The 21482-nt window shown below is 45.2% G+C and overlaps 1 protein-coding gene and 1 pseudogene across 1 annotated transcript in view; both read right to left on the bottom strand.

Moving 5' to 3' along the window:
* The window catches only part of LOC147885843 (B3 domain-containing protein Os06g0194400-like), a 46938-nt gene that overhangs the window by 19531 nt on the left and 5925 nt on the right, over window positions 1-21482 (bottom strand). The window lies entirely within an intron of this gene.
* On the bottom strand, window positions 7324-8143 carry LOC147885844 (uncharacterized; annotated as a pseudogene).

Here is a 21482-nt window from a genome sequence, read left to right as displayed (position 1 = left end):
GCTATCTCTAAAGAGGCGATAGAAACGCCCTCGGATCTCATAGTAAACAGGGCACCTGAAGATGAAGTGGTCCTCTGTCTCAACCTCCTACATGTCACGTAATGTGCAAATGCGCCTCTCCTTGGGTAGGCCCTCTTCTCTGCCGCTCTTGATACGAAGTCTATGTGAAGAGTCTCGGAACTGCCAAATAGAGATCCTCAGTGAGTGGGCAGTTCCGGGTCTCTTTTGAGAGAGAGAGAGAGAGAGAGAGAGAGAGAGAGAGAGAGAGTCACAACGATGATGATGATTGTTTTAAGGTCCATGAAGGCCGAATATGGTTGTGGGACCATAAAAAAAGACAATACATCTATGATAGGTCACGCCTAGGCCCGCCTCGCAGCATCATGCAGACGCTCAGCTTTGCGTGCCCACCCAAAGATTCAGTTAGATGAGGACCTCACACCCCTTCAGGTGGAGGAGAGGCGTATCCTCCTATAGCAGCAGGATGCTGCCTGCAAGGAGGGGAAGTGGGCAATAGTCCGAGAGGGACACTTTTGATAGGTTTCCAACAAGCATCTGGTTGCCCTCCCACATAGAGGAGCGGGATCTAGGACTCAGAGCTCCAAGACCCTAACTTGAAGTGTTTGGAACTGCAAAACAGTACTTTATGGTCAGACCCAGGGAATTTCTAGGAATCATATGCAGGTCGGGATATAGCATTCTACAAAGAGACACACCAGAGTCCAGAGCACCCTTTGCCTATAGTCAACAAATATACATGGGAGACAACATATCGGGATGAGACCCAGGAGACCGAAGGAGTCGGAGGATCGAGGGAGTGGGAGTCTTATGTCGATCATCTCTAGTTGATATGATCTCCATCGAGAGACGAGATCCACATGCTAGGTTCCTACGTTCGGATCCAACGACCTCCTTGTGAGGATCTCTTTATAGCAGCCTGCTACCTCCCCCCCGAGACCTCACATTTCACTAGGGATCTATGTGATGAGGTTGAGACCTCGCCATACACAGCCCTCTACCCGAACATCACGGAAATTTCAAGCTGTGGGCAAGTACTCCTTGTTGGAGACTTCAACGCGAGGACAAGTACACGCGAGGTATCACTTCTATTCTATCATGTTATTGGGTGTTGACATAGATGAGTTTATGACTTCCATCCTAGGGGTTCAGGTACACGGGATAGAGGGAGCCTAGCATATTGGGAGGGACCCCAAACGGGAGCAACCTCTCATCATTTGCTTAAGAGATGCCCACGCCCGCCTCGCAGCATTATGCAGGCTTTGCTTGCCCACCCAAAGATTCACTTAGATGACGACCTCACACCCCTTCAGGTGGACAAGAGGCGTATCCTCCTCCAGCAGCCGGATGCTACCCGCAAGGAGGAGAAGTGGGCAGTAGTCCAAGAGGGACGGCTTTCGATAGGTCCCCGCGACGGGCATCCGGTTGCCCTCCCACATAGGGGAGCGGGGTTTGAGGCTCAGAGCTCCAAGACCCTGACTTGTAGTGTTTGGAACTGCAATGGTACTTTATGGTCAGACCCTAGGAATTTCTAGGAATCATATGCAAGTCGGGATATAGCATTCTACACACAGACACACCAGACTCCAGAGCGCCCTTTCCTATAGTCAGCGGATATACATGGGAGACAGCATATTAGGATGAGACCCAGGAGATCGGAGGAGTCCGGGGATCGGGGGGAGTGAGAGTCTTATCGATAATCTCTGGTTGGTACAATCTCCATCGAGAGACTAGATCCACATGCCAGGTTCCTATATTCGGATCCAACAACCTCGTGAGGAGCTCTTTATAGTAGTCTGCTACTTCCCCCCCGAGACCTCACATTTTGCTAGGGATCTATGCAATGAGGCTGAGACCTCGCCATACGCAACCCTCTCCCCAAACATCACGGAATTTTTGAGCTGTGGGCAAGTCCTTGTTGGAAACTTCAACGCGAGGACAAGTACACGCGAGGTATCATTTCTAGATTTCCATGATGATTCTATCATGTTATTGGGTGTTGACATAGATGAGTCCCATGGTTGTAAGACACGTTAAGACACAGCACGTTAGACACGCTTCAGACACGAGTGTCTAAAGTGTCTTATCACCTGTGACATGAATGAAATCTACATATCAATACATATAATTGAAAGGCAACTTTCGACTCTCAAGACTCATATCTCTGAAGATTCATCCTAATCCGAATCTACGAGGTCACTGCCACTGCTAGATCCAAAGTCACCATCAATGATAGCATGGCTAAGTCAAACTCAATGTTTGTTGTTACTCCCCACCCACCCCAAAAAAAAAAAAAAAAACACATGTCTTAAGGTAAGACACGTGTCTTAAGTGTCTTATCATAAGACACGAGTGTCTTGGGATGCAACAAGTCTCCGCAAACAGACTGGCCCCAGTCTCACAACTTATGGGCATGCACTCTTAGACGTGGGGAGATTACATGATCGTATCAATTTACAATGGCCGGAGTCGCTGACCCTCTTCTAGTGAGTACTTATGTTCTCACAGAGGGGGGTCCTGCGTAGTTGACTACCTCATGGGATCTCTTGCCTTCACCTCACACATTATTGACTTCTCTGTCTCACCACCACCCTTGGGGCAGACCACACTTACCTGTTTTTTATTATCTCCACACTACTACCACATCACGCACCACGTCATCATTCACACACACTACCTACCACGAGAAACACTTTGACCACACACTCAAGCTTGCATACTCCGCTCACCTCTCAGACCTGCTTAGAGACATAGACCACGTACCGCTTTTAGAGGATCGGGCAGCCTTGATCACACAATCTCTCCACGAGACCACCCTACACACTTTCCCATACAATCCATGCATCCTCCACCTCTCGGTTCGGTATCTTGCAATAGGTGGTATGACGACGAGCGTTATCGCTTTGCACCAACAACTATGACTCGAAGCCAAGCATTATCTTCCGAGAGAAGCAGAAACGATACATGAGAACCGCCGCAAGAAGAAGGCTTACGTCCACCGGAACAAAGAGGAGTTACTAAACATTATGTTTGTCGATAACAACTCTAAAGACTTGTAGCATAGGTTCCTCGAATAGAGACCCCCTTTCCCTCTCACAAACACTAAAACTTGGCACTCTTGCACAAATTGTACGATGTTCCTGAACAACCAACACCTGACCTCTCACAAGTGCCACCGTCCACTCCTTGCAAGCTTTTCACGGCCAGTGGTGTCAAACATGCAGCCTGGAAGTTCCATATTGGCCGAGCAAAAGATCATGAGGGACTACAAACCAAATCCATTGCATATGGAATAGATGCCCTAGCCTCGATCCTAGAAAAGCTCTTTAATGAAGTAGTTTGCACAAGCTTCCCACATACCTGGACCCTTAACATCATCACACCCATACACACGGCAAGAGATCACATGAGTCCGAAAAACTACAAGACCATTATGATTGGACCTGTTATGTCCAAGACCTAAGCATCAGTACTTGATGTAGAGGTTAGCCAAGTTGCATAGCTTTCGGGATTCAGCATCATGGGGCAGGCAGGCTTCCAAGTAGATGCACAGAGAGGATTTTACCTTGGATGGGTTAGCATTAGAGGTGGTTGCATACCTGGGAGTCCTATTCTCCAAACCCATCTTTATGATGCGACCAACACTACAATTTGACTGAGTAGGGGGTATGCCACACTGGCCAAACTCGAGCGACAGTGCTTTCACTCTCACTTCCAGGACTCTCAGACTAAGTCTCCCCTCTTCGACTCTCGGGTTCGACCTTCATGGCCAAGATATTAAATGTTGCTACATGTTCTTCCAAATCTAAGCATGTCTTCATCTCAACTTGTTTAGAGAGAAACGATCACAACAATGCTGCCATCAGCATATCACAAACATTCTATAAAGGCACAAATAAAACGCACCCATCCCACTAAAGCTGGTAGTTCTATCCTCAACATGCACAAAGAGAAACATCCATGAGCAGACTGGTTCAAAACATCTATCGTTATTCCATCAACTGACAATAGAACGCATCAGTCAGCTTGATGCTGTACTTTAATAGAGTTCTACTATGTACTTTATCTCTTTTCTTTGCTGTACCACAAATAATCGTAGGGCATAGTGCAAGGACTCCCTATTGTCTTTGCTGTCTTCAGGGTGCTTGCAGACGACAAATATGGAAGGGATCACTTCTGGGAAATTTATCATGTTATCATTTTGTAAACTTTCGATATTTAGATTTTAATTTTACACCTGACACTGTGCAGTTGACCTGCTGCCTAGATGGCTCTGTTATGTCACTTTGAATTTTGTCTACTTAGTTGAAGACTAAAGTTCGTAATCAGTCCTGACAAATCAATTGGCAATTGAATGTTTGGAACTTAGATGATAACCATCATCACTTGAATGTTGATGTTTTTGAATCGAATGATATCTGTGTGTTGGGATTATATGAATTACCTCCCCACCTGGCAGCCCCCAAATGAAGAGGACATGGGGGAGGTGTACAAGCAGCATATGGGAGATGCCGTGGGCAGAAAAAAGTGATGCCACAGGGGAAGATCTGAGGGAATGTGCAGGGCTGCCACATGCGCAGCAACGAAAGCTCTCAGAAGACTGCGACAGAGGCAGCAGCAGCCTGGAGCAGAGAAGACCCTGCAAGGACAGCCAAACTGGACTGTCATCAAGGCCAAGTCAAAGGGCTATAGACAGACCTGAAGACCTGCACAGATTCCAAGAGCAGATTGGAGAAGACAAGACTGATCGGGGCAGGCAAAAAACTATCAGCAGACAGGCACAGTTGCAAGGAGGCCACATGGCAACCAGGCATCAAGTTCTGGAAGGATTTGTCTGCAGATCTTGGTCAAGCCAGGCTGCAGACTGGTCGGTTGATTTTCAGGGGCCTCCAGCGCTTCCAGCCCTATATAAAAGGCCCAAGCCCTGGGCATTTGTATCGTGCCTCACAGAACGCTGTCTTGGAGAGCAGTAGGGAGGCCAGCAACCACAGTTGGTGAGTCAGAGATTGTACATCAGTCTGAGCAGCAAAGAAGGTCACACAATAGGCAGTCTAGCCTGCAGATCATCTTAAGGCTGAAGAGCAGTACACTGCAGGATCAAGAGGAATCAAGGTTCAAGCAGCAAACGCTCCCTTATCATTGGCTGTCTACCAGAGCAAGGGGAAAATTTTATTGTGAGCTTTTTAATGCGAGCTTTTTTTGAAATTTATCAAAGTTTGCGAGCTTTTTTAGAGTCCCATAAAAAAAGACCTACTAAGCAAAAAATAACAAAGTAATTACTTATCCTGTATCTATGGATTTATCCTAGGAAATGCCAAAGCAATTAGCAATTCTATGGACTAAAGAAGACAAAGCTATTAATCCAAGTAATTTATATTTCAAGTCAGTATCAAATGATATCATATATAAAAATGAGCCATCACAATACCAACAAATATGTATTATGCATTCAAGTCTATGGATTGTTGCTAAGGCAACAAAGGTTTAATGAAACTTCAAGTAAGCATATGCCAATTTTCATGTAGTTCTATTATTTGAAAAGGCCAAAGAAATTAGTAAAATGTTCCACATTAAGAACATTGTGTTGACTCAACACAACAAATTTTGAGCAAAAAATAGTGTCACATCAAAAAGTGGGCTATCATAACACCAACCAAGTTTATATTTTGCATTCAGGTCTATGGATTGATCCTAGGTCGGCTAAGTACTGATGAAACATCCACAGTGGAAAGGGTTGGTTGATGAATAAGCATGTGTTGATTTGGATCCAATCCCAATACACGGATGAAGATGTAATAGATATGTTTGCATGCCTTGTAAGGTTTTTGACCCAACTCTCTTTTTTGAAAATCTGGACATGTACACATGGGTTCAGTCTTGATGTGCACATCGTAAGACATCCGAGCCTTGTCAGACCCTATTGTTCTCAAATGGAAAATACTATGATGAAGAAGCTCCACTGTCATTTCTCCCATGACAACAGCGTGCATAGATTGAGCACTAGCTATTCTTTTTGCAGCCTCCTTAGATATGCCATGCCTCCATTTTGTGGTTCTTACCAATGTGTTGAGCTGGATTCCTTGGTATGGATGCCGACCCTCCATGTGCATCACAAAAATTAGTTGGCATCGGTGCCGATCCTTGAGGTACATTTGGTGTCCTCCAATTCACATGGGCTTGATCCACTATTTGCAGTCTAAAACCAGCCTTGATGAGATTGCCTATCTCCTCACTTGTGATGTTTGTTTCCACATCCACCTTCCACACAGATGGACGTTCAGGAACATGCATGATATTATGATCTGGGTGCCATTATGTATGAGTTATATCATCATTACAAAACCACATTCATTGTGCTTTTGGTCCTCCTACCCCTGGATGCCGCCGTTCATAGTAGAAATAGGGTGCCACTACTCCTTCTGAACTGCTTTGTATATATCAATTACACTTAACCTTTCCGTCTATGAATCCAAGACACTTCACTTTAGAGTTTTTGGAGGTCCTTCGAATTACCCAAAAGGTACGGTGGATAGGCACCTCAACAATAGAGAGGCCACTAGGAAGGCCTCCTTGTCTCATAGGTGGAGCCGTTGGGGCTTGTTCTCTTATGGGCATGGTCTCATTCTGAGCTCCTTCAGCTTCCCCTACATTGCCATGTTTTTCCCATGATGTTTTTGTAGACTCCCCTTGAACTCCACCTTGCTCCATTGTGGAAGCCCAAACATCCACTAGTTGGGTATTACCTTGCGGTTTTATTGAATGTCAATCTCCACCTTCTGTCTCCAACCTAATTTTTCTCGGCCGCCCTCTTTGCTTACGATCTCTGGTCTCCATCACATACCCTGGCTTATGTGAGGTGTTTTCTAAATGTATACTTGATGACTTGCTTCTCTTTCTTTGGACTGTTACCTTATCCCCATGTAATGGTCTTGGTTCTTCATACATTAGTGTCCCTGCAACTGTTTCATGCACCATTTGTGCAACTTGTGCTGGTGAAGGTATACTCCTTGAGGCCACTCTTTGCATCAAGGCTTCCAAGTTAGGACCATCCCCAACATGCCTTCCAATCATATATGCATATTGTTTGGCACTTTGTAATAGGGCATTTGCCATGTCCGAGACGCAAAAATCATATAATTGTATCTTTGTCTTAAACCCTTCTCCTGCTAGCCAACTACCATGCATGCTTTCAGCTAGATTTGACCTTGGAGTGTGTGCCTCCTCCAAGGAACTCTTTGTTACCTGTGGTAAAAAAGGAGGTAATTAGAATTGGCTTATTACATTTATTTAGCTTACTACATTTATCTACAAAATACATACTGCGCTCATGAGATTCCCCCAATGGGCAATCTGCACATCCCACCAACTAAACCATATGTCCATTGAAGGAATGTCGACCTCACGGACATGTCTTGGATGCCACCACTTCCGAATGAGCTTTGCTTGGTTGGTAGCTTCTTGCTTTGTCTTACATAATCTCCAATTCTCACACATGGTGATATGCTCATTCCTCATATCCTCTTTGACGAATTTCCTTGTGTGCTTATGCAAGCTTTGTTCCCAATGGAAGAGACATGAGCGCTTTCTCCCAACAATTATGTTGTTTGGACCCCCATTGAAAATAGTTCTCACAGCTATCCAATTTGTTCCAGCTTCATCAAACAGCTTCATCAGACATGAAACCATAAAAATCTGCAGGGGGATACCCACATTGTTTCATTGTGGCATTCAACATCTCCCAAAATAGAATTTGGCTTTCAGTATCTTCATCTTTCATCTCACATGTGGTGATGGTCATTAATTCCTGCACACTGGTAGACAAAGCCAACATTATTAAATATTATACCACAACTCTCTTGATGATAGCAACATGGATACATAAGGATGGAGGGAAGTTATACCTAGGATCATAAACATGAAATGCCATTGTGCTCCACCCAATCACTCGATGGGTGTGATCAAATTGTACCCATGAATTCCTCAAATCACCATTTCCTCCTCTTCTCATGCAATTGACAAGATCCACTCTAGATGCTGGACCATTGGTTGACATTTTAAAAACAAAACATTTTTCATCTGGCAAGCCTTGCCCTGGAAAACGACTTCCATGGAAGAATGAATACATAGACCTTTTCTTTAGTAAAAGAAGGCTGTCATAACCTTCCCCAACAGGTAACCTTGCCTTCTTCTCTTGTGCAACAATCCATTTGAACCTGCAACATCACAAGTCAACTATTTAGAAGGTCCCTATACCATTCTAAAGTTAACTAAAAATCACTTAGCTACAAACAAACATACCGTTGATTCTCAACTAGTGGTACCAATTGCTCAAGAAAGTTGGTTAACTCTATATCTCCCACACTTGCCCCTTCATTATTGTCTCCTCTCATCAAGGATGAATTCAAGAGCTCTTTGGCAACACTCATTTGAGCTTTGCGTGGTCCAACATTTTTATCCACCTTCAAAACATCTGCAACAAGCTTCTTTGTTTTCTCTATCATTACCTTAGATGTTCCTGGCTGCACGGGGTGCTGATGTTCACCAACATGGACCATCAATCTACTCATTGTTTCATCAAATGGCATTACATAATTTACTATGCAATTACAAGTATCAATGCAATAAGCAAGCTTACGACAATAGTGACAAACAATCTTGTTCCTCTCCTCTTCAGTCAAGAGTCCAAGAGCAATCTTCTTTTGTAGGTGGCCTCTAAAGAAGGATGTGTTAAACTTCTTATTGTTTGCAAAATAAGGGCAAGTAATCCTATGGCATTCTAATGAGCCAACACAGTAGCTAAGCCTTACTGTACATGAGATAGCCATGCTTGTGGTTGATGGTTTGGTCCATATGTGGCCATCAAATTTTTGCTCCATGCCATTCATGCCAGTGATGTTTCCAAAAGTTGGAGGAAATTCCAATAGCATACTTCCATTGTATACCCTTGGTAATTCAGTGACTTGCTTCCTTTGCTTTATATTTGCAATCCGCGTTTTGAGTATATTGGCTTGCTTGTTCTCCATGATCCAAGGTATGATGCTTTTGCTAATCTGACATTCATCTTTTGAATGGTCCTCATTTGAGCCTTCAAGGTCAATGTGTGAAGTCTGCATCATCTCAATGTCAACATCAGTCCTCGACTTATAAGAATTGTGGTACATACCAGGCTTCTTAATGGGACTTAACTCTTTAAGATTCACATAAGGAGATGGTTGAGAGGTTTTCTTTCCTTCTTTGCCAAACTCTTCGGAGTAAACTCTACTAGCAACACAACGTGATGAACCAGGCTCTTCAAGATCACTAATAGTACTTGCTGCCATGATTGTATTGTGGATGAGAGCATACCTTTTTGTCAAGGAGGCATCCAGTACGTAATGCTCTTGACCATCAATATCCCACTCAGATGAAACCTTTACCTTCATTGTTGCTTCACCTTCAATGACTGCCTTAAGGCAAATGAGCTTGTGCGTATGGGGAAGAAGGCTTTTAAGGAAATGTGCACTAACAATCCTTCTTCCATCCTTGAGCAGGATAGAGTGTGATAGATTCGCTCCTTCAATAAGCCATTCAATAGAAGCCTCTTCTGTAGCCATTTTGGATGACACAACAAAAGGTACCAAAGACAGAGGGAGCTCAGAGAAAGTGGTTATTAGAGGAGCTCAGAGAATATAGACAATCTTGAGAGCAGAGGGATGGTAATCCAACATGGCATTGAGAGCAGAGGGATGGTAATCCAACATGGCATTGAGAGTAAAGGGATGATAACCCAACACGGATCATGAAAATAATAAGGGATGAAAGAGAGAAATGCAATGTGATGCAAAGCTAGAAGGCAACCAAAGAGACTTAGAAAGTAATGGTGGGAAAGAATGAAGAGGAGAAAATGACAAGAGAGTAGCATCACGATGCGTGGTCACGAGAAAGCAGAGTGCAAATATTGAAGCAAGGTAGAGAATGGGTAGAGGATTGTGAAACAGGTGGTTTTTGAGCTAATTCCAATGTCGATTATGCCCTGACACCACAATGAGACGTAGCCATGTGACCGTCATTACAACCCATTGAGCTGGAATGATGGTGAGAAAGGTGGCGGCCGAGATTCTTTCAAAAACTTGGATTATGCCAGGATGCCACAATCTTAAGCCTTAAAAGCAACATGCTATTATAGGGACGATTAATCACTCGAGAAGAGTCATCATCTCATCCCGTGATTAGTCTTGAACAACAAGAAGTGCAAGAAGAGCCTCGAGGCCAAGGAGAGCAAGAGAGTGCAAAAAAGACAATAAAAAGCTCCAACACATGTAAGAGTACTTGGGAAGGAGATTCAAATTGGACTTTTGCAAGATGTCCTTGATCAATTTCGGATGCAAAGAAGAATTGTACTCCCTCTGATTCCTCTCTGTAGATTGATTCTTAATGAGGCTATTCGAACATCAACGTCTGAGATTACTGTTTTGAGAGAGAATTTCGATTCTAGAGGCTATGCTATAAATAGTGCACCTTTTCTAGTATCCTTGCAACGGCCAAGAAGTGATCAATTTTTCTATGTTACTGCACTTGATCGTCAAGAATGGGGGCCTATTTAGAATCAAATAAGTGAGGACTTCGACAACCAGCTAAGTAATGAGTGGCAAGACTTGAAGGGGAAGAAGTTCCTCGTTTGGGATGGAAATCATAGGTTGAAGGCATGGTTTTCTCGGATCAAAGACGGTACTCTCTTGATAAATCTATCATGCATAATGAAATGTTCTATTATAGTTTGCATTGCACATGATTATGTCATGCTTACTTGTGGAATTGATATGTTGTAGCTTATTCAATAATGCCAACTCGCCATATCCAAGTGAGATGCCAATTCATAGAGGTGCAGAAATCTCAAGAGGGAGAGCTACTTCTTGCCTTAAAATCAACCAATGAGTAAGATAACTTTTTATAATACTTCTATGTATAGCTAGTTTAACTTCTTCTCTTTAGAAACTAATCCCCCCGTGAATGTCTATTGGTATTTATGTCTTTAACTTCTTCTCTTTAGAAAGTAATCCCCACGTGAATATATGTTGGTATTGCAAACTTGTTCGAGCGCATGTAGAGCATTCATATGGGCACGAGGTCTTCCTCTTTCTTTCAAAAATTTGGCATGGCAGATAAATCCTCACTTCTTGAGTTATTGGGTGAAGAGGATAAGAGATGGGTGGAAGTGGAGATGGCAATAGAAAGGAAGAATAGTAACCCATGGTACACAGCACCAGCTATTGTCCTAGCACAGCTTGTTTGGAAGGTATCTGCGCGAACTATAAATATCCCTTTGCTCTATGAAAGGTGTCCCAAAAAGGATAATGTTTTGATTTCTTGTTTTCATGGAAGGATGATTTTTCACATGCGATCAAGAAAGCTACTCAAAATCTTAATCAATCGAAGATGGAGTCTGGAGGAGTATACTGATAAATTTAGTAAGGCTATTAAGAATGTGGAAGTCATCTTTCGTGATCGAGCATACAATGTTTTGATTTCTTGTTTTCATGGAAGGATGATTTTTCACCTGCGATCAAGAAAGCTACTCAAAATCTTGATCAATCGAAGATGAGTCTGGAGGAGTACACTAATAAATTTAGTAAGGCTATTAAGAATGTGGAAGTCATCTTTCGTGATCGAGCATACAAGATGGTACCTGTTGCCAATCCCGCAAATTGTGATGGCTTCTTCCAGCTTCTATTTAGTTATGATTGGAATCAAAAGAGTGCCACGACTAAGGACAAAGTGCATATATTAGCCTCATCACGTCTCAACCCTAATAGGTAATGTCAATTAATTTTTTTACACAATCACTCCATAGTGATGCTAATATTTTTTTCCTTTGCCATGATATTAATAGGAAAAAAGAGCTTCTACATACAACAATTGATGATGGTACGTGGAAATGATACAGTTGCATCTGCTAAGTATGGGGATGCCCAAAAGTTTCGACTACATGTGAAAAAGGGAACATATTGACAATACTTGTTTGAGCGAGGGATTTCCATCATCAACAATTTGTGAAGCCATGATTTGGAACTGCCCGATGGGTTTGAGACATTTGCTCGAGAGCAAAGACGACTTCACCTCCAAGAAGCCTTCCCTATGCTTTGGAAGGATATGAAGTCTACTCTTGAAGCAAATAAGCAGCCAGAAATGCAGGAGTCATCCTTAGGCTTGGTGTATAGGTGGTACAATAGCAACCCTCTCCTTTCTCTTAGGATTAATAAACTGTTTTACTCATATGTCTACATTCTTTCATACACAATAGGTGGATACGGTCTTGGCATGATACCAATTCATCTTCAAGGATGCCATGTGAGGTCATGGCATGGACAAACATGGAGAAAGAGGGAAGCATGTATCCCTTGTCTTGAAAATATAAGGGCATAACAATTTGGGAGATTAATGTGTGTCCTTGGTGGTTGGATTACCCACTGGGAAAAGTACATCCCACTGAGAAAAATAGACGTGAAGGTAATACTCCAAAGTTCCCTATTCCATAGGCATCTAGACCAATGTCTATATTTGTAGGTATCTACCATATACTTAAGTTTGCAACATTTGCTACTCAGTCTTCGAGAAGAACATGGAAGACAATATGGATGAGGATGAATTGGATGCAGAGAACCCTTATGTTGATATCACATTACGACCTAGATCAACGGACGGAGAGTTAGCTATCAAGAAAAGACCTGTGAGACCTCTACTCCTCATACTTATGTAATAGTTAACAACTAACACTAAAGAAACAATATAGTATAACCTAGAGTCTTGTCCTTTGTAATTCTTACAAGCAGGTTCTATCGGAGAATGTAGAGTCCTCTAAGACTCGAGAGCTGAGAACAAAGCAACGACTCGATTTTCATGCTTCAAGAACCAATTCCATTAATCAACAACCGAGTTTATCTAGTGAGTATCACTCCTCTCTTTCTTGGTTATGAATTTTTGATTTTGCAGCCAAACTGCAGCTTTCAAGCTAGGATTTGATGCAGATGTAAAGTTGTTTGCATATATGGATGTAATTACAAAGGATATCATTTAGTTGTCAAATGCACCAAAGCTGTGAGTGTTTCTTTTTTTAAGAAATGCGTACATTTAAGAATCTATTTTGGAATATAAGTCATTGATCTAGGGAGATTGAATTGTTCATTGTAGGGTTGATGAATTTTTAAGAAAAGTGAAAGCACCAGGTCTGTCACACAATGGTAATTCTTGTGTCGAGGTGGTTCGCTTGGTATGGGCAGATTTTCCCACAAGTTTGGCAGTGGAACTCATAAGTAGTACTACATGCCCATAGTGGAATAGATTCTCCCTCAAGCTCTCTGCAAGGGTGGCAGAGTTTGCCAATGACTTCGTAGCAGACCAGGGGTGGTACGTGACTTGCTCTCTCCCAGAACATTGGGGCTATATATTTGCACATGCAAGAAGGCCGAGTTCAAGCTCCATCGATCATATACGGTGCTTCTTGACTTTGGTTATTTACGTGATGATGGAGAGGAGGTACATTAAATCACCTAAATATTTGTTTATATTGGTCTAATAAGCATGATTTGGATGTATCTAACTCGAGGTGTCATCATCCATTAGGTTCGCAATCTACAAATGGGTATCTTCTGGCATGGAAAATCTGACCTCCCACACATGGATCGACAGGCAGGTGCAAATGTCTCTAATAAGCTTTTTCCAGCAAAGACATCAGTGCTACACGAGTGTGACCGTAAACATGTCGCAAAACGGACACAAGTTGCATCAACTTACTTACGAGGAGGGGCAGAAAGATCAGATTACTTGCACGAGTAAGACCCTATACAAGCACATATTGAATTTATGGGGTATAATTGAAGTTCTTTCAAGGAAAACAAATATGGATTGTCAAACATCCTCTGATCTCTTTTAGTGCTTCTTGTAGGTGGATACTCAGAACATTCACAGACCCTGGTGATTGCATCATCGATGTCTTTGCACGTTGCTTTGGGATGGCAAGGCTTTGCGAAGACTTAGGTCGCCATTCTCTTTCCATAGAGAATGACAATGTTGTTGCTGACATGTGTCTGCGATCAATCAGTACATAATAGCATTTCCATAAACTATGTAGTATTGATAGTAATACTTGTGATCATCACTTTTGATGTTCTTGTTGAGGTTGTCATGTAACACATACTATATCCTAGGTCATGGTGGTTGTGTGGCACAAGAGTGTCATACATTGTGCCGCATTACGCTTCACTCTCCCCTCTCCCTCTCAATCAGCCCACCCTCCCACACCTCGTTGGGACTGCCTCATCCATTCCACTGTCATCTCCCTCCCACACATGCTGCAGTTCCCGGATCAGCGATGCCTAGCCGCCTTCTTACATGAGATGACTCGCCACCAAGATACCTCTCTCCGAGCACGGCGACACGAGCAGCACACACAACGTGAGGACACCCAACGGCCTATCACTTATTTCTTCCAGTCACAGGATACCTCTCCTCAGTCTAGCTGACGATGCGGACGTGAGCGAGAGCCAGAGCCACGGCAGCTGCGCCAGCGGACAGACTCACACATCCGGGTCCATGACATCTCGTCTCTGCTCTTTGCCCGCCCCACCGGGGTTACCGTTGCCCTCATCCACAGGGCCACCCGCCGCCCCCGACGACCGAGCTCGACTAGGCCGCGTGACGTCAGAGGCCAATCATCTATCGCAGGGTTTTTTCCGACCTCCCATTTGACGGCCCCTCTATGATTGGTCTCTGACGATCACCACCTGCACATATATACTGTATCTCCCCCCTCTGCCCCATTTTTGGTGCCCCCCCCTTCTTTTTTGTATCATCTGGAGGTAGACACATATTTTTTGTATCAGAACTAGACACACTGTCCTTCATAACCTCTTTTTTGTAGAAACGGTTGGCTGGCCCGTTTTGAGACCGCCACCGTTATGCTCATTGTATCAGTTATCTTTAGTCTCATAGACCTTCACGGTCTCCCGAAGACTTCAATAAACTTTCTTTCAGCCACCGTCCAGTTTTCGGACTCAGTCATGCCACAGTCACCACAGTTTCAGCATGGACATGGGTGGATTGATACACCAGAGGCCCGTGAGACCCTGCTCACGGAGATACATAGTTTCCGTGAGCGTGAGATGGAGCTAGCTCGCTTCGCACGGGAGCAGATCCGCTTCAACCAGGAGCAGAGCCGCATCATACAGGAGCAAGCTAGGGCCATTCGGGAGCAGGCGGGTCTTATTCAAGGACTCAGACAGGATATCATGCAGCTCCGACAGGAGGTCACAGCCATACACACTGCCCCAGGGAGTACCCCAGTGGTCGAGGCACAGATTGCGAGCATGCAATCTGCTATTGAGGAGACTTCCAGATGGGTTGATGTGGCCAAACAGGAACCCGCAAGGGTCACCGTTTCGGCTACCCTCACGGGGCAGCAGCAGAGAGCCAGTAAGGCTCTCAACATCAGAGTACGCACGATCCCACGCACTAAGGCTACACCGATGGTAGATGTGACTGTGTTCGTGACCGCTACCCTGGGTGTGGCTGAGCACAGGATAGAGAGGGCATGGTGGGTGGGGAGAGATCCCAACCGAGAGCAACCCCTGATCATACAATTTCATGACACTCAGGCACAACTTTCAGCTCTACGACGCAGGTCGGTCCTTCGAGATCAACCAGCGATCTCTATGGATGTGGACCGCACACCTCTACAGGTTGAGGAGAGGCGCTCTTTGCTGCAGCAGCGGGATCAGGCCTGAAAGGAGGGAAAGTGGGCAGCGGTACGAGAGGGACGCCTTCTTACAGACCCTCGTAGGACACCTGCCCCCTCCCCTACATAGGGAAGCAGGGTCTATGAGACTCAGATATCCGAGACCTTGTCCTGCACCATTTGGAACTGTAATGGTACCTTATGGTCAGAACTAGGAAACTTCTCGAAATCCTATACAGACCATGACATAGTCTTCTATACAGTGACACATCAGAGTCCAAAACGCCCTCTTCCACGGATATACATGGGAGTCTGCCTATAGAGATGAGACGAGGGGTACAGGAGGAGTTCGAGGTTCAGGTGGAGTTGCAGTCCTTTTCAAATCCACACTTCGGGGGATCATTTCACTAGAGCAGAGAGATACACATTCCAGATTTCTTTGGATCCGGATACGACACGTGGACAGCCAGGATCTGTTTGTCGCAGTTTGCTACTTCCCCCCGGAGACCTCCCACTTTGCCAGAGATATTCGAGGTGATGATGAGACATCCCCATTTCCTACCCTTTATCAGTCCATCGTTGACTTTTCTAGCCGCGGAGAAGTCCTTCTAATGGGGGACTTCAACGCGAGGACAAGGACCCGTCAGGTACCACTTCTTGATTTCAGAGATGATTCCACTCTACTGGCAGATGTTGACCTTGAGGAGGCAGGTATGCTACGGGTTTCGGTTGACAGGCGAGGTCCATTCTCATCCTATGGGCAGGCCCTATTAGACCTAGGCAGGATACATGATCTCATTATCTATAATGGTCTTGACAGATGGCCCGCTTCAGGTGGTTTCACATGCTTTCAACATGGGGGAGGCTCCAGTGTTGTTGATTACATCATGGGATCCCCTGTCTTCACATCTCGCATTACTGACTTCACTGTAGCACCTCTCCCCCCAAGGGCTGATCATACATACCTTTTCTTTCGCATCTCCACCTCCCTTCGCACAGCACCTTCCACCCCACTCAGTGCTTACTCCACTTACCACGAGATACACTTTGATCGGGATCACTCACCTTCTTACTCTGGCCGTCTGTACATACTTCTCGCTTATATTGACTTCATACCCCTTTTAGAGGATCGTGCTGCCCTTGTCACCCGCTCACTACACGAGGCTACCATTCACGCTTTTCCCCACACCACCCGCTCCACCCGCCCACCACCCCCTGGAACCGTACCCTATAATAGTTGGTACAATGATGAGTGTAAGGCCTTACGCCGTCAACTCAGATTCGAAACCAAAAACAGTCTTTCGAGCGCACCAGATACGCTACGTGAATACCGTAGACTGGTACGGAGGAAGAAACTAGACTTCGTTCGTCGAAATGAGGAGGAACTACTGAACATTTTGGCGGAGATTTCTAGAAGGACGGTCCCCTCCGCCACTTACTCACACCCAGATCTGGTTTGATTATGCACACACACTTTATGACATCCCAAATCAGCCAGTCCCTAGCCTCTCACACATGCCTCGTCCCACATTCTGCACCCTCTTCACTAGAGGAGGGGTAAAGGATGCTGTAATGAAACTTCATAATGGCCGAGCGAAGGATCATGAGGGACTATGCACTAAGTTTATTGCATATGGGATTAACCTCCTGGCCCCGATCTTAGCAAAGCTTTTCAATGAAGCGGTTTGTTTGGGATTTCCACACACTTGGACCATTAACACTATCTCACCCATCCACAAGGCAGGGGATCCCATGAGCCCGGAGAACTACAGGACCATTATGATTGGACATGTCATGTCCAAGATTTATGCATCAATACTTGACTCCGAGGTTAGCAGACTTGCAGAGTGTCGAGAACTCAGAGCAGCAAGACAGGCCGGATTCCGGCGTGATCATGGAACCATGGACCGCATTCTGACGCTCAGATGTATCATCGAGGAGGCGAGGTCACGGAAGCAGAGGGTTTATTGTTGCTTTGTGGATTTTCGCAAGGCATTTGACACGGTCCTGAGAGCCCGCCTCATACGGCGCCTACAGGACTTGGGTTATGACCAGGAGATCATTTGGGCTGTCATGGCACTTTACGAGAGAGTTTATGGCAAAGTTCGGGCAGGATCCAGGTGGACAGACGAGATCATGAGTACCATCGGGGTCAAACAAGGGTGTCCTTTGTCGCCTACCTTGTTTGGCCTCTACATTGACGAGCTTGAGAAAGTGATGCAGACACAGGGAGGTGTAGGTTGCTCTCTTGCGGGCACGTTGATCCAGATTTTGCTCTATGCAGATGACATGGCTCTCTTGTCTTCCTCAACAGAGGGGCTTCAGAGACACCTAGACGCACTATAGTCCTTTTGTGAGTCTCATGATTTGAAGGTCAACCTGGGTAAAACCAAGGTCATGATCTTCAATGCATCTCCAGCCATCATGCGTCAGGAGCAGTTCACATTTGCGGGGTCATCTGTTGAGATAGTTTCATCATACACTTATCTTGGGGTTATCTTCTCCAGACCGAGCTTCACTATGAGACCCGCGATGCAGGCACGCTTGAGTAGAGGGTATGCCTCATTGGCCAAGCTAGAGAGGCAGTGCTTCCGCTCACACTTTCAAGATCCACGCACCAAGAGGTTGCTTTTTGACTCCTTGGCTCGCCCAACGGGGATGTGCGGCAACCCTTGTTGGGGGCCAGACTTTGTCGGATACAGAGTGGGCCCGTGTGGAGCGGCTACAAGTTCTCATGCTATCACGGATAATTTGTGGTAAGTCATCCGTTCCTCACCAGATCATTCAGGCTGAGTTTGGGTCACCCACTTTACAGCTAGATGCTACATTTCAGGTCATCACATATCTGTACCGAGTTAGGGAATATGGGGATTATACCTCGGGGCGTAGCAGGCTACCATGGATAGCTCTATCCTCTTCTATGGCACTTGCAGCAGGAGGAGATCAGAGGTGCTGGTATGCACGTACAGAGAGATGGTTTGAGCGACTGGGGCTCCACATGGATAGACTACCTCCCTGCTAGTATAGCATGGATGCTCCGTTCTCTCCCCTCTTATCACACGAGGTCAACCAGGTTATCCGTGAGGATCTACTATAGCTACACACTTTTCGGACCTGGTTGGAACCGAGCGAACTCCCAGTGAAGCTTAGCTTCTACAAAGATCACTTCTTACATATCACAACGGAGGGTTTCATTGACCCACCAGGATACACACAGATTCACCTACCCACTCGATGAGGATCTCTCTTGGGCAGTTCCGGGTCTCTTCACACAGACTTCGCATCGAGAGCGGCAGAGCAGAGCGACTACCCAAGGAGCGGCGCATATGCACACTATGTGACATACAGGAGGTTGAGACAGAGGAGCATTTCATCTTCAGGTGTCCTGTGTACTATGAGATCCGAGGACGTTTCCACTGCCTCTTCAGAGATAGTTATGGGATTTTAGCCCATTTCCTCTCCTACCCATACCAGCGGTATTTGGCAGGTTTCATTCATGAAGGCACTTAGACACCGCAAGAGGATACTCCGAGCATGGAGACAGGAGCAGACTTCTTCCTCGGTTGATTCCTCTCAGAGCTCTATCACGGAGTTCTTTCAGCTGAATCACATGGACCCCAACGAGACAAGGCCTCGACATGACCGTGACCCGAAGCTCGTGACCCGACAGCTCAAACAGAGGGTCGACACACAAATCACACTTGGAGACATCCCCTCCTTGTTTAGAGTCCGAGCCTGACCAACGGGGGTCACAGTAGCCCTGGTTAGACGCAGAGCTACGACCAGCAGACGTGCCAGGATCGCACCTCTGAGTGGCCGACAGCACTCTATTGCCAACTTCATGCCTCCACTGCCTCATCCATCCTGATATCTTGTTGTTGCTGGGGATGATGATATTGATGATGATGCTGAGATTGATATATAGTCGACCATCGACATGACTATGTTGTACTTAGGACTTAGGACTTAGTACTGCCATTCTGCATTTTTGCATTTTTTTGCATTTTGCATTTTGCATTGGTATGGACGCTCATTTAGTAGCTCCACTACCACAACTCGTTGTATCAGGATTTTCACAGTCTCATAGACCCATCGGTCTTCTGAAGACTTTAGTAAACTTTCTTTCTTTCTTTCTTTCTTTCTATGCTTTCTGCTCTTTTTTGGATCCATAGTCAAAGGTTACTATGTGGGGAATGCCCTTGTCAATATGTATGCCAATTGCGTGAACCTAGATGATGCAAGGGCAGTGTTTGCAGAGATGCCACAATGGGTTGTGGACTCCTAGAGTGCGATGATTGCTGGTTGTGCTCAGAATGGGCATGGCAAGACAGCCCTGCAACTGTTCAGGCGCACAAAGAATTTTATGAACTGACCTATTGGGATGTAGTGTCATGGGGTGCTTTGATTGCAAGATGCACTGAACATGTGCATGATGTTCTTGCTCGAGCTTTTTGGGAAAATGCAACATAGTGGCATGAAGCCAGATAGACTCATATTCCAATGCATAGGAGCCTTAGAAGAGGGTAGAGTAATCTATGCTACTGTTGTTAGCAACAGATGGGAGTTGGATTTTGTTGTGGGGAATGCTCTCATCAATATGTATGGCAAATGCAACAGCAGAGAGGATGTGATGGTGGTGTTTGTTGCAGAGTTGCTACAGTGAGATGTGATCTCCTGGTGTGCCATGATTGCTGTGTATCTGATTGCTGTGTATTGGCAAGGAGGCCTTGCTACTATTTGCCTTATGGATTTTGTGAGTCATTGTGACTGCGCTAGAAGAGGGTCGTGTGACTGGCAATGGATGCGAGTCAGATGTTACTGTGGGGAATGCCCTCATCAATATGTATGCCAAGTGTGTGAACCTAGATGATGTAAGGGCAGTGTTTACAGAGATGTCACAGTGGGATGTGGTCTCTTGAGTGCATTGATTGCTGGTTGTGCTCAGAATGGGTATGGCAAGGCAGCCCTACAACTGTTCAGGCGCACAGAGAATTTTATGAACTGACCTATCGGGATATAGTGTCATGGGGTGCTTTGATTGCAGGATGCACTGAACATGGGAATGCTGTTCTTGCTCTTGAACTTTTTGAGAAAATGCAACATAGTGGCATGAAGCCAAATAGACTCATATTCCAATGCATGGGAGCCTTAGAAGAGGGTAGAGTAATCCATGCTACTGTTGTTGGCAGCAAGATGTGATCTCCTGATTGCTGCATGTTGGCAAGGAGGCATTGCTACTCTTTGCCTTATGGATTTGTGAGCCATCATGACTGCCTAGCAGAGGATTGAGTGATCCATGCTACTGTTGCTGCAACGGAGGGGAGTCAGATGTTATAAAAAATGCTGTCATCAACATGTATGGCCAGTGTGAAAGCCTTGATGATGCAAGGGCATGGGGTGCAATGATCTCTGGACATGCTGTGTATGGCAACATCAGGCTGACTAGAAACTGCCTTAAGGAGAGGGTGGAAATAATTCGAGACTTGAGGGAGATAGTACAGGAGCTGTAGCACGAATTTTGTGAAAGATAAGGAGTAGGCCAGATAGGGTCATGAAGTTTAGAGACGTTGTCAGGGTGTGACAGTTTGATTAAGTTTTGCAAGAGGAGGATATGCCCTGAATATGCTTTGACAGAGGTGTGGGGACCAGACTACAAGCCCTGGGGAATGCCCTTGTCCATATGTATTGCAAGTGCGTGAACCTAAATGATGCAAGGGCAGTGTTCACAGAGATGTCACAGTGGAATGTGGTCTCC

Source organism: Dipteris shenzhenensis, chromosome 25, assembly GCF_047967505.1.
Source record: "Dipteris shenzhenensis isolate YYH24624 ecotype China chromosome 25, Dip_SZ_1.0, whole genome shotgun sequence".
Lineage (NCBI taxonomy): Eukaryota > Viridiplantae > Streptophyta > Polypodiopsida > Gleicheniales > Dipteridaceae > Dipteris > Dipteris shenzhenensis.
Note: the sequence above shows the minus strand (reverse complement) of the source record. Positions and strands in the feature narration are given on the sequence as shown.